Source organism: Chiloscyllium punctatum, chromosome 15 (genome assembly GCF_047496795.1).
Source record: "Chiloscyllium punctatum isolate Juve2018m chromosome 15, sChiPun1.3, whole genome shotgun sequence".
Classification (NCBI taxonomy): domain Eukaryota; kingdom Metazoa; phylum Chordata; class Chondrichthyes; order Orectolobiformes; family Hemiscylliidae; genus Chiloscyllium; species Chiloscyllium punctatum.
Genome location: NC_092753.1, coordinates 90294947 through 90307972, shown reverse-complemented (window position 1 = coordinate 90307972; position 13026 = coordinate 90294947).

Sequence of the window (13026 nt, the reverse complement as noted above, 5' to 3'; positions counted from 1 at the left end):
AGTTAAGGATGATTCATATAACCAATGACTGAGTAAGGGTTTACAGCTGAACTGGATACGGAATAATCCAGTCTGCTCATCAACAGCATGTTATAGCACAGTGATAGTGTACCTATTTCTACGGCAGGATACATGGCTTCCAGTCTCACCTGTTGTGGAGGTGGATAGTAACATCTCAAAACAGATTTTGTGTTACCAAATATCTGCTAATTAATCAGTCCTTGTGGAGTAGTTGCATTTCTAGGAGCCAGGAGGTACAAATTCAAGTTTCATCTCCTCCAAGGGTGTTTAACGACATCTCTGAACCAGGTTAACTAGAAAAATAACTAAATAACTAAAATAGTTAATCACACTTAATTAATTTAGAGCAGTAAATCTAATCAATGTGATTTCAAAATAATCACTTCATAAAGTTGCTTGGTAGTGTTTCTTGTTATTGTATAACGTTTAGAATGTTGTCCAAAGGGGACCTCTTATGGCACAGTTGTAGTGTACCTACTCCTGGACCAGGAGGCCTGGGTTCTGTGAGCTTGCCCCCGGCAAAGCTTCCTGAATGTGATGTTCAACATGACGGAGTACTGATTCATCAGCTGAGGGACGACAACATGTGATAATCAGAAGGAATTTCCTTGCCCATGTTTAACCTGACACTATGAGTCTTCATGGTGTCCAAGATCAGTGCTGAGGACTCCTAGGGCAACTCCTTCCCAACAGTATATCAGTGTGACAGGGCAGAGACAGGAATGGTTATGGTGGTGTCTGCAACATAATCTGCAAGATACAGTTCCCTGAGAATGACGATGTCAGACTGTTGCTTGACCTATCTGTGAGACAACTCTCCCAAGTTTTGCATGAGACCCCCAAATGTTAGTGAGGAGAACTGTGCAGGGTTGACAGCCCTGAGTTTACCATTGTCATTTCTGAGATTAGTTCAATGACTCATGGTCCATCTGTTTTCATTCCTTTGAAGCGTCTTGGCAGTTTTGAGAAAGTGTAACTAAGACTTACCAAGTTATAAACCACACAACACCAGGTTATAGTCCAATAGGTTTATTTGGAAGTACAAGCTTTCGGAGCTCTGTTCCTTCATCAGGTGGTGAGCAGCACTCTGAAAGCTAGTACTTCCAAATAAACCTGTTGGACTATAACCTAGTGTTGTGTGCTTTTTAATTTTGTCCACTCGATTCCAAAACCGGCACCTCCAAACCAAGACTTACCAGACTGGGGATGGCAGGACTACCTTCTTAAGAGAGACCGGGTCAGTGAGGACTATATTCATGGAGTTTAAAAGAATGAGGGGGCAGCTCATAGAAACCTACAAAATTCTAGCAGGACTAGATTGAAAAGTTGCAGGAAGGAACCAGGAATCACAGTCTGAGGAAACAAGGCAGGATGTCCAGGACTGAGATGAAAAGCAATGTCATTATCTGAAGAGTAGTGAGAATGTAGAATTCATGAGCATAGAAAGCTGTTGAGGTCAAGCATTAACTATATTTTTAAGATAGGTTAGGAATAATTCTTCAGGGCTAAAGGGATCAAAGAGTAGGGGGAGAAAGCAGGGAATCATGGTTCCAAGTTGGATGATCAACCAAGATTATAATGAATAGCGGAGCAGGCTCAAAGGGCTGAATGGCCTCCTCCTGTTCCTGTTTTCTATGTTTTCTCCTGCTCCTATTTTCTATATGTCTATGTTTGCTAGAACTGTCTGGTTTTCCAAGCCTTTTTAGAAAGATAGTTAAGAGACTACTATATTGCTGTACAAAACATTCTTGACGGTGAAGTGGTTTCAGTCAACTGCAAGAGGTGAAATGAATGACACAATTGCAAATTTAGCTTTCAAATCATGTATGAGCTACTCTATCACAGATTTCACTCAATAGAAATACTCTCCCAAAGGCTGGAAACTAGCCATATCTAAATGCTGGCGGGATGAAGGTCAACTACAAAGTGTAAATGTTTCCATTGGATCAACCAAATCATGTGGCAGCCAATCTCAGGATTGAGAATCATTCACAGTGCCTGGCTTTGAGAATAACCTACTCAGTGAGGAATCATTTAACCTATTGTTTCCCCAAAAGGAACAGTTTTAAAATGACTCAATTTGTTGACAATTTACCCAGGATTGAGGGTTGAGAAATGACCCCTTACATGACTCCATTTTCTCAATTCTCTGATATGCAGGGTTCCAGGAAATGTCAAACAAAACACTTCAAAAGCAATCTGCTGCCCTCACTGACGTGTGGCAACGTTGATATAAATGGAATAAGCAGCCAGAGGAAGTGGTGTTGGCTGGTACAATTCCAAAATTTTAAAGGCATCTTGATGGGTGTATGACTTGGAAGGATTTAGATGGAAGAGGGAAAAGGTCAAAATTCTGGCAAATGGGACTAGATTAATTTAGGATATCTGGTTGACATTGAAGAGTTGGACCAAAGTGTCTGTATCCATGCTGCACATCTCTATGACACTATGACTCTGACTGGGAGGAGCTTGGTGCTAATGTTTTGTTTTATTAATTCATGGGACATGGGCATTACTGGCTGGCCAATTATGCCCAGTTCTAGTTGCCCGTGAGAAGGTGGTGGTGAGCTGCCTTCTTGAACCGCTGTAGTCCACATGGTTGACCCAGAATGCCGTTAGGGAGGGAGTTTCAGAATTTTGACTCAGCAACAACGGCGGTAAAATTCCAAGGTAGGATGGTGGGTCGTTTGAAGGAGAAATTGCAGGTGGTAGTGTTCCCATGTATCTACTGCCCTTGTCCTTCTAGATGTAAGAGATTGTGGGCTTGGAAGGTGCTGTCTGAGGATCTATGGTGAATTTCTGTAGAGTGTCTTTTAGGGGAAGCAACAGCCTCTGTTAATATTTTCACTGGACTTAATACTTTCATCCAGAGACAGTTTTGAATCCTGCCATGGCAGATGGTGGAATTTGGATTTAATTTTAAAAAAAAATCTGCAAATAAGAGTCTAATGATGACTGTGAATCCATTGTCAATTGAGGCTAAAAACCCATCTGGTTCATTAATGTCCTTTAGGGAAAGAAACTGCCGTCCTTACCTGCTCTGGCCTACACACAGCTCCAGACCTAGAGCAATGTGGTTGGTTCCTTTGGGCCATTAGGGATGGGCAATAAGTGGTGGCCAAGACAATGATGCCTTCATCTGTGAATGAATAAAATCTGGATAGTACACATTGCTGTTATTTAATAGCGACCACATGCCCATAAGACCACATCACGCTTTGAGTCCAGATACCTTAAGGATGAGGAAGAGAAGGAAAGTAAAACAAGCAAATTCTGTACTCCAGGTCCTACTAACCTGGGACACTCTTCCCATGTAGTCATGTAGATGTGCAATAGAAGCTCATGACCCTGAGTAGACATTGTCCTCAAATTGAAGAGCAAACACTGCCCGAGAGATGGGAGATGTGAATCATGAATAATCTTTCCAAATGCACTTGTCGGTACAATTTAAATGCTATTTCTGAACGGATGTTCACTAATCCTTCTTTATATGCAAAACTCACGAGGCAGAGATGACTATAGAGCACTTTAACATTTGACAACCAATTTAAATCTACAGTGTTAAGACGTGAGAACATAAACTGCACAAAAGAAAATCAAGTGCTTCTTTTGAAGTGCTTGTAATGTCGATTTGCATTCCTGGCGTGTAAGAGATTAGGTTTTGATTAAATTGAGGTGTTTAAGATGATTAAAGAATTTGATAGGATGGATAAAGATGTGTCTGGTGAAGTTCAGAACAAGAGTGAAAAGCACTTTAAAATGAGAGCTAAGCGTGATGTCAGGAAGCACATCTTCACAGAAATAATTGTGAAAATCGTAACTCTGACCTTCCCCAACATCCCAAATAAAAAGCTGCTGCGACCAGAAAATGTTCAGAACATTGATTGTCTGATTTTCTTTCATCATTCGTGGGATGAGAGTGTCAAGCATGTATTAGCCAGACAGCAGTTAAGAGTCAACCACATTGCCTTGGGGCTGGAGTCACATGTAGGCCAGACCAGGTAAGGCTGGCATTAAGACATTAATGAAGCAGATGGGTTTTTTCCAACTCTCAACAACCATTTCATGGTCACCATAAGACTTAACTGAATTAAACTACCACCATTTGCCAATGCAGGATCTGAAACTTGCTCCCCAGAGCATTACCTGGGTATGAGATTAATAGTAGAACAGAATTACCAATAGGCTCCTCCCCATCACTTTCCTATTGTTAGCATGGAAGCATATGAACAAGGAATAAGAGTTGGCCATTTGGTAAATGAACTCACAATGAAACACGTGGAAACTAATGAAGCATTGGCATACCGTAACTGAGGTATTGCCATATTCTTCAAGATAGGTGACACGGTGGTTCAGTGGCTAGCATTGCTGCCTCAGAGCACCAGGGACCTGGGTTTAATTCCCGTCTCAGGAACTGTCTGTGCGGTATTTGCACATTCTCCCCGTGTCTGCATGCATTTCCTCCGGGTGCTCTGATTTCCTCCCATAGTCTAAAGATGTGCAGGTTAGGTGAATTTGCCACGCTAAGTTGTAGAGTTCAGGGATGTGTAAGTTAGGGGCATTAGTCAGGGATAAATGCAGGGGAATGGGTCTGAGTGAATTACACTTTGAAAGGTTGGTTTGGACTTGCTGGGCCATATGGCCTGCTTCCACACTGTAAGGATTCTGTACAAAATGGTATGTTACTGGCTGTGTTCTAACCATCAGTGAGTGACTATGCTGCTCTTTGTATGGTCACTTCAGGACCTTTTACAGCAGACATGGAATCTGATTCCTCCATAAGATTGATTTCAAATGCTCTGTTGCATGATTGATAATTGTTTTGTTGGTAGGGGTTGACATCAGTGAGAAATCAGGCATTCTGCCCATTAGCCTTGAGATAGGCCAACAGACAGCATCCTAAAGCAACAATATCCAGCTCTAACTCCTGAGCCTGGAACAAAATGTACATAACACCAGGCAACATTGCCTTTTAGTGTATGTTTTAGTCTTCGCCATTTAGGAGGTGCAGTGTAAATCCATTCAATTCAGAAGAGTACGGCAAAGCTTGAATGATCCTTTCTTCCATATTAAGTTCAGTCTCTGAAATGTACTTAGAAATGTCTTGCTTGCTTGATCCTTTCAATTGTTTTTGAACAGGAAGATTTGGAAAGAGCTGTTTTAGTCTCAATAATAGATCAAAAGCAAGTTAGAACAAGAAAAATTGACAATGTTGCCAATGTAAGATTTGAGTAAAAAAATGACAACTTGCACTTAATGTCCTGATGTGGTCAAAATTAAACTAAAATCTTGCTTCTGTTGGAGCCTGACTCCACCCATTCAGGCTGCTTCTATTGTTCTAACTTTAAACAAAAACCAAGGTCTCACAATCTGTTTAATCAATTGGCTTGGAGTAGACAGTTCAATGCCAAGGCTCGAAAGATCCCTTCAAAAAAGAACAGGGAAAAATACACCAGTTAAAACCATAGTATCGTCATAAGTGGGCAGGGTGGAGATACCTGAACCTGGAATGGGAAGCATTGTGGTGTTCAAGACAGAAAAGCTAATATTTATTTTGAAACTGATTGCATTCTGAAACATTTTGCAGCCAAAAAATGCTTTGAAATGTAGTCACAGCTATGACTTGGAAAAGAGTGCTCAGCTTACTAAAATGAAAAATTAAAGGCAGTCTGGGTGAACTGAAATCAATACGTCCTGCATTTCTTGACATTGTGCTGCCAGTCTGTCATGTTTTGATAATCTTACCTTAAGACAAAAATGAGTGGTAATTGTGGGCTGACATGCTGGCACAGTGGAAAGCCCTGCTGCCTCACAGCACCAGGGACCCAGGTTCGATTCCACCTTGGGTGCCTATCTGCATGGAGTTTGCGCATTCTTCCCGTGTCTGCATGGGTTTTCACCGGGTGCTCCAGTTTCCTCCCATAGTCCAAAGATGTGCAGGTTAGGTGAATTGGACATTTGAAATTGCCCATGTGTTCAGGGATGTGTAGGTTAGGGACATTAGTCAGGGGAAATGTTGAGTAATAGGGTAGGGGAATGGGTCTGGGTGGGATGCTCTTTGGAGGGTCAGTGTGGACTTGTGCCAAATGACCTGTTTCCACACTGTAGGGATTCTATAAAACAGTGCTCACATCCATTCTATGAAAGCTACATTCTTTCTCTGGGTGTTGATGAGCATGACTGGTTGATAAGACTGGATTTCAAAGGGTTTCCAAAAGTTTTGGAGTGAGCATCAAAGTGAGTAAATGATTCTGACACCAAGTGCAACGAGACATAATGTTGCTATCTTTTTTGCTACTAGCTCAACCCAGGTCCTGAAGTACGTAGATTTTCAAAAAGCAAACCTTGGAAACATTCCCAGGCACATACTTCAAAGTCATTAAATGAACTGAAACAATGATCTGAAATGAACTTTTGCCAATTTAAGCCCCTCAAGTACAGCTGAGCTGTGTTGTACAATTGTAAAACTTATACGGTTTTAAAACTTTTCAGAATATACTGTTTGTTTTGTGCTCTGGACTCCTGGAGTGTCAAGAACAAGGTTTCATTTCCCAAGCTGTGATAAAAATGTCAAATGATCAAGGCTGTCCACTTGTGTGAGCCTCTTTCATTGCTGCCTGTTGTGAAGTCGCTTTATTCTGGAGGTTCAAATAATATGTTCTATTGTAGTTAACAATGGTTTTCCAATATTCAGCCACGCCCACCCTATTCTCAATGCAGGGAACACAAGCAGAATCGCCGTGGTAATACAGGGCATAAAAGATCAAGTCATAAGGATAGGTTGTGTATGGCTGGGAAAATACAAGACTTGGGGTGATCTCAGTTTCTTTTGAACATCAAAGAAGTTGATAAGATGGAGAATGAAAATTTCAGTTTGTTTTCAGTTGACCAGTGCATACTGAGCATTGACCTGACAGAAGTTTACAAAATTATGAGAGTCATGATTAGAATGGACAGTCAGAGATTTTTTTCCCAGAGTAGAAATGTCAATTATTAGGGAATGTAGGTTTAAGGTTAGAGGTTAAAGGAAATGTGAGAGGTGTTTTTGTTTTACACAGAGGGTGCTACGTTCCTGAAATGCACAACTAGAGGAAGTGGTCGAATCAAATACAATAACAATGTTTAAGAAACAGATACACGAATTGACAAGGAAGTAGAGGAATACAGCCTGCATCAAGGTAAAATGTCTCTAGGTTAGAAAGGTGTCTCATGGATGGCAAGGTGGCTCAGTGGTTAGCATTGTTGCCTCACAGTGCCAGGGACCTGGGTTTGATTCCAGCCTTGGGTGACTGTCAGTGTGGAGTCTGTACACTCTCCCCATGGTGAAAATGAGGACCGCAGATGCTGGAGATCAGAGTCTAGATTAGTGTGATGCTGGAAAAGCACAGCAGGTCAGGCAGCTTCCAAGGAGCAGAAAAATCAATGTCTCAGGCAAAAGCCCTTCATCAGGGGTAAGGCAGGGAGCCTCCGGAGTGGAGAGATAAATGGAAGGGGGTGGGGCTGGGGAGAAGGTAGCCAAGAGTACAACAGGTAGATGGAGGTGGAGATGAAGGTGATTGGTCAGAGAGGAGGGTGGAGCAGATAAGAAGGAAGCTTGGCAGGAGGACAGGTCATGAGGATGGGTCTGAGCTGGCAGGTTGGAACTGGGGTAAGGTGGGGGGAGGGGAAATGAGGAAACTGGTGAAGTCCACATTGATGCCCTGGGGTTGAAGTGTTCCGAGGCAAAAGGTGAGGCGTTCTTCCTCCAGGCGTCGGGTGGCGAGGGAGCGGCAGTGGAATAGGCCCAGGACCTGCATGTCCTCGGCAGAGTGGGAGGAGAGTTGAAATGTTCAGCCACAGAGCAGTGGGGTTGATTGGTGCGGGTCCCAGAGATGTTCCCTGAAGCAGTCTGCGAGAAGGCATCCAGTCTCCCCAGTGTAAAGGAGACCACATTGGGAGCAATGAATACAATAAATGATATCGGTGGATGTGCAGGTGAAACATTGATGGATATGGAAGGCTTCTTTTGGCCATTAATGGAGGTGAGGGAGGAGGTGTGGGCACAGGTTTTGCAATTCCTGTGGTGGCAGGGGAGGATACCAGGACAGGAGGGTGGGTTGCTGGGAGACGTGGACTTGACCAGGTAGACATGGAGGGAACGATCTTTGCGGAAAACAGAAAGGGGTGGGAATGAAAATATATCTCTGGTGGTGGGGTCCATTTGGAGGTGGCGAAAATGTCTGCGGATAATGCGGTTTATGCAGAGGTTGGTAGGGTGGAAAGTGAGGACAAGGGTGGGGTCTGTCCTTGTTGCAGTTGGAGAGTTGGAGGGCATCTTCAACCACGTGCGAAGGGAAATTACAGTCTTTAAAGATGGAGGCCGCCTGGTGGAACAGAAAGGGGAAGGAAGTGTCAGAGATGGTTCAGATGAATTTAAGGGCCTTTGAATTCTCCCACTTCCTCCAGATGAAAGAGGTAGCCATGGGCACTGCAAGATCCCCAGCTATGCCAGTCTCTTTGTTGGCTACGTAGAACAGTCCATCTTCCGTAATTACACCAGCACCACTCCCCACCTCTTCCTCCGCTACATTGATGACTGCATCGGTGCCACCACGTGCTCCCGCAAGGAGGTTGAGCAGTCCATCAACTTCACCAACACATTCCACCCCAACCTTAAATTCACCTGGACCATCTCTGACACCTCCCTCCCCTTCCTGGACCTCTCCATCTCCATCAATGACGACCGACTTAACACTGCCAACTTTTATAAACCCACTGACTCCCTACCTGGATTAAATCTCATCCCATCCTACATCCTGCAAAAATGCCATCCCATATGCCTCCCAATTATCTGCTCCCAGGAGGACCAGTTCCACCACAGAACACACCAGATGGCCTCCTTCTTTAGAGACCGCAATTTCCCTTCCCACGTGGTTAAAGATGCCCTCCAATGCATCTCATCCACATCCCGCACCTCCCCCCTCAGACCCCACCCCTCCAACCATAACAAGGACATAACCTCCCCAGTCCTCACCCTCCACCCTACGAACCTTCGCATAAACCACATCATCGGAAGACATTTCCGCCACCTCCTAACAGACCCCACCACCAGGGATATATTTCCCTCCCCACCCCTTGTTGCTTTCTGCAAAGACCATTCCCTCCGTGACTACCTGGTCACGTCCATGCCCCCCAACAACCCACCCACCCCTCCTGGAACCTCCCCCTGCCACCGCAGGAATTGCAAAACCTGCGCCCACATTTCCCGTCTCACCTCCAGCCCAGGCCCCAAAGGAGTATTCCACATCTGTCAAAGTTTTACCTGCACATCCACCAACGTCATTTTCTGTATCCGTTGCTCCCGATGCGGCCTCCTCTACATTGGGGAGGCTGGACGCCTTTGCAGAACGCTTCAGGAAACATCTCCATGACACCCACACCAATCAACCCCCCTGCTCCGTGGCCGAACATTTCAACTCCCCATCCCACTCTGCCGAGGACATGCAGCTCCTGGGCCTCCTCCACCGCCATTCCCTCACCACCCGACATTCTCCCTGTGTCTGGTTGGGTTTCCTTCAAGTGCTATGATTTCCTCACACAGTCTAAAGATGTGCAGGTTAGGTGGATTGACCATGCCAAATTGCCTGTAATGTCCAAAGATGTACATGCTAGGTGGGTTAGCCATGGGAGATATATGATAGGGGATCTGGATGGGATGCTTTTCAGAGGGTCAGTGTGGACTTGATGATCTGTTTCCATTCTACAAGGACTCTATGTTAGCTCAGGCTAAGTGGGCCAAAGGGCCTGTTCTGGTTCTGTATGGTCCTTTATTCCTTTAGGGTCATGTTCAGAACAAAGGGATGTAGCTTTAAAACTAGAGCTTGGAGGAGACATCAGGAAGCACTTCTTCACACAAAGTATTTGCATGGGCAGCACGGTGGCACAGTGGTTAGCACTGCTGCCTCACAGTGCCAGAGACCTGGGTTCAATTCCCGCCTCAGGAGACTAAATGTGTGGAGTTTGCACGTCCTCCCCGTGTCTGCGTGGGTTTCCTCCGGGTGCTCTGGTTTCCTCCCACAGTCCAAAGATGTGCAGGCCAGGTGAATTGGCCATGCTAAAATTGCCCGTAGTGTTAGGTAAGGGGTAAATGCAGGGGTATGGATGGGTTGTGCTTCGGCGGGGCGGTGTAGACTTGTTGGGCCGAAGGGCCTGTTTCCACACTGTAAATAATCTAATCTAATCTAATCACTCACGCTCAGCAATTTAGCGAGCTTGGCTTTTGGGGAGGTATTGGACAGAAGTTCTCAAGAACAAGGGTCAGAGGAGAAGACAGTGCAGGGCACCATTCATGACAGGATGGCATATATTCTAGCCCAAATGATAAAGGTAGAATTAACCAGCCTGACTTCTATTTTTGAAAAGGTGAACATGGAATGGACTACATGTGATGAGTGTTCTTGCTTTGTCTTGACCGACAGGGTAAATAGGCAGGTCAATATTTCCTTAACAATATTGGGTTGAGGTTCATCAGGTTCCAGGGAGGGCACTCCTGTTCCTTTGCAAAATTAAATCTTACACATACATCTGAGAAGACGGATGTGGTGTTGCTTTTCTATCTTACTAAGAAATAGTACCTCCCTCAGCTGTTACTCTTTCCAGATTTTGTACTCAGAATCAATAGGAAAGCAGGACATATGATTGCAACTCAGTTGACCAATTGAGGGAAAGCCAGCAATAAAACAAGAATATTTGGGGCTGAGCATACTAGTCATACTGGAGCACTGTTCTGATGCAGAGAAGTCAGCCCACTACGCATTATTCGCAAGTGTTTCCATTTCAATATCCTGATTATTCTGATACCGAGTGAACAGTTGTATTGTGTTTGTGGGAAGAGACAGCAGTGAGCTAAAACAGCAAGAAAAAAATGAAATCCTCCAAAATTTCAAAAAATAATTAGATATACTTCATCACAATGGGGAGGGTAGGCTTATGGTTCATGTAGAAGTCAGTCTCCATATTAATAATAACATTTTGCCTGTTGCTAAGTGCATGCTTTGATTCACTGTACTTTGTCAGTAGATTGAATTGATGAGAGTAGATAATGGAGTACAGTGTGCCATTCTGGAATCCACATTGGAAGAGGGATGTGGTTGCACTGGAGAGGGTGCAGAAGAGATTTGTCAGGATACCTGAGCTGGAGAGTGTTAGTTATGAAGAGAGAGTGGACGGACTGGGATGAAACAAATAACTGTGGATGCTGAAGGTATGAAACAGAAACAGAAATTTCTGGAGAAGCTCAGCAGGATCACAATATCTATGGAGAGAAAGCAGAGTCAACACTTCAAGTCAGTTCTTTGTACTTTTGGTTTGGATAGACTGGGGTGGTTTGGAGCAGAGGAGGTGGGGTGGTAAGTAAAGGTTTGTTTCTGGAAATCTTGAAGTCCCTGCCTGTGAGGGTGGTAAAGGCAGAATTCTTCATAATATTTAAGAAGTATTTAGATCTGCACTTGCGATGCCAAGCCATTACAAAATCAAGGACTGGAAAATAAGATGTTAACAGTTAGGTAGTGTTTTTGCTTTGATTGGTTCTTGACTCAATGGGTCAAAGGGCCTTCTTCTGTGCTGTAAAGTTCTATGACTTGATATTAAAGTTGCTGCCTATCTCTGACCCCACTGGGGCTCCTTCAAACGTAATGAGATGGCCCATTCACATAAAAGCTTAGAAATAGGGCTATGTTTGACTAAACAATGTGAGGCAGTGTGAAATAGATGTCATGATACTCTAAGCTACAAGACTTTACTTTCTAGCGGAAATATGAGCACTGATATTTGTCCCCAGCGTCCAATATCTATCCACAAGACAACAGGAGGAGCTGAAGTCTTAAGCCTTGCAGGTCTGCCTGCTGAGTAACGCCTGTGAGAATCTCCTGCCATCTGCCTGCACAGCAGTCATTCTTGTGATCAGTCTTGAAGACTTCGGCAGAACAGATTAACAGATAGGTCCCCCGGCACTGACTATAGCCTGCGAATAAACATCTTGCTGAATGTTACCTGCATGGAAGTTGTTCTCAGTGGTAAAGGCTTTAAATATCAAAAGGGGAAGAGGTTCAAAACTAACAAGTTACAAACAGTTAGGAGACCCGTGCAGAACATGTTCACCCAGAGGGCTAAGAGAATTGTGGAGTTGAATTGCAGACATTGAAGCATACAAATAACACAGGGCCATGGGACATCTGTCTTTCTGGAGAGTAAAGTTCATCCAATAAATATATTCTTACAGATCAGTTTTAACATTATTTCACAGGGTAGGGGCATTGCTGGTGAGGACAGCCAGCATTTCTTGCCCAAGCCTACCAACCTTTCAGAAATTGCTGTTGATGCCATCTTTATCCTTTGCAGTCCTTGGGGTGTAAGTAAACCCACAATGCCATTGGGAAGGGAGTTCTCGGATGTTGACCCAACAATAATGAATGGTTAATGATATAGTCTAAAGTCATGATAGGATGTGGCTTAGAATGGAATCATAACAGCACAGAAGGGAGCTATTTGACATAATTGCCTCTGTTGCAATTTGCACACTCCCCCTTCCCCACCTTCAATTATTGAGCATGTTTCAGTCAAGATTTTATTGAACTCAAGATTTATCCGCTACCATGTCGCGGCTGTACAGAACATTGGTTACACCAGTTTTGGAATACTGTGTGCAATTCTGGTGTCTTCATCAAAATGGTTGTTGCTTGATAATATGTTATTTGCCACTTATCAAATATTTTGTCCGAGTCCTGTTGCAAGTTGACATGGACTGCTCCAGTATTTGAGTACTTGCGAATAGTCATGAGCATCATGCAACCATCAGAGAACATCCCCACTTCTGATCTTATGTTGGATGGAAGATTTTACATTGCTTTCCAGTCTGCCAACAACTTAAGTTTAACTTTCTCAACCATATTTTCAAATCCCTTCATGACCTTAATTCGCCATCTTCTTCAGCCCTAGGTGCCTTCAACGGGTCTGCTCTCTTCCAAT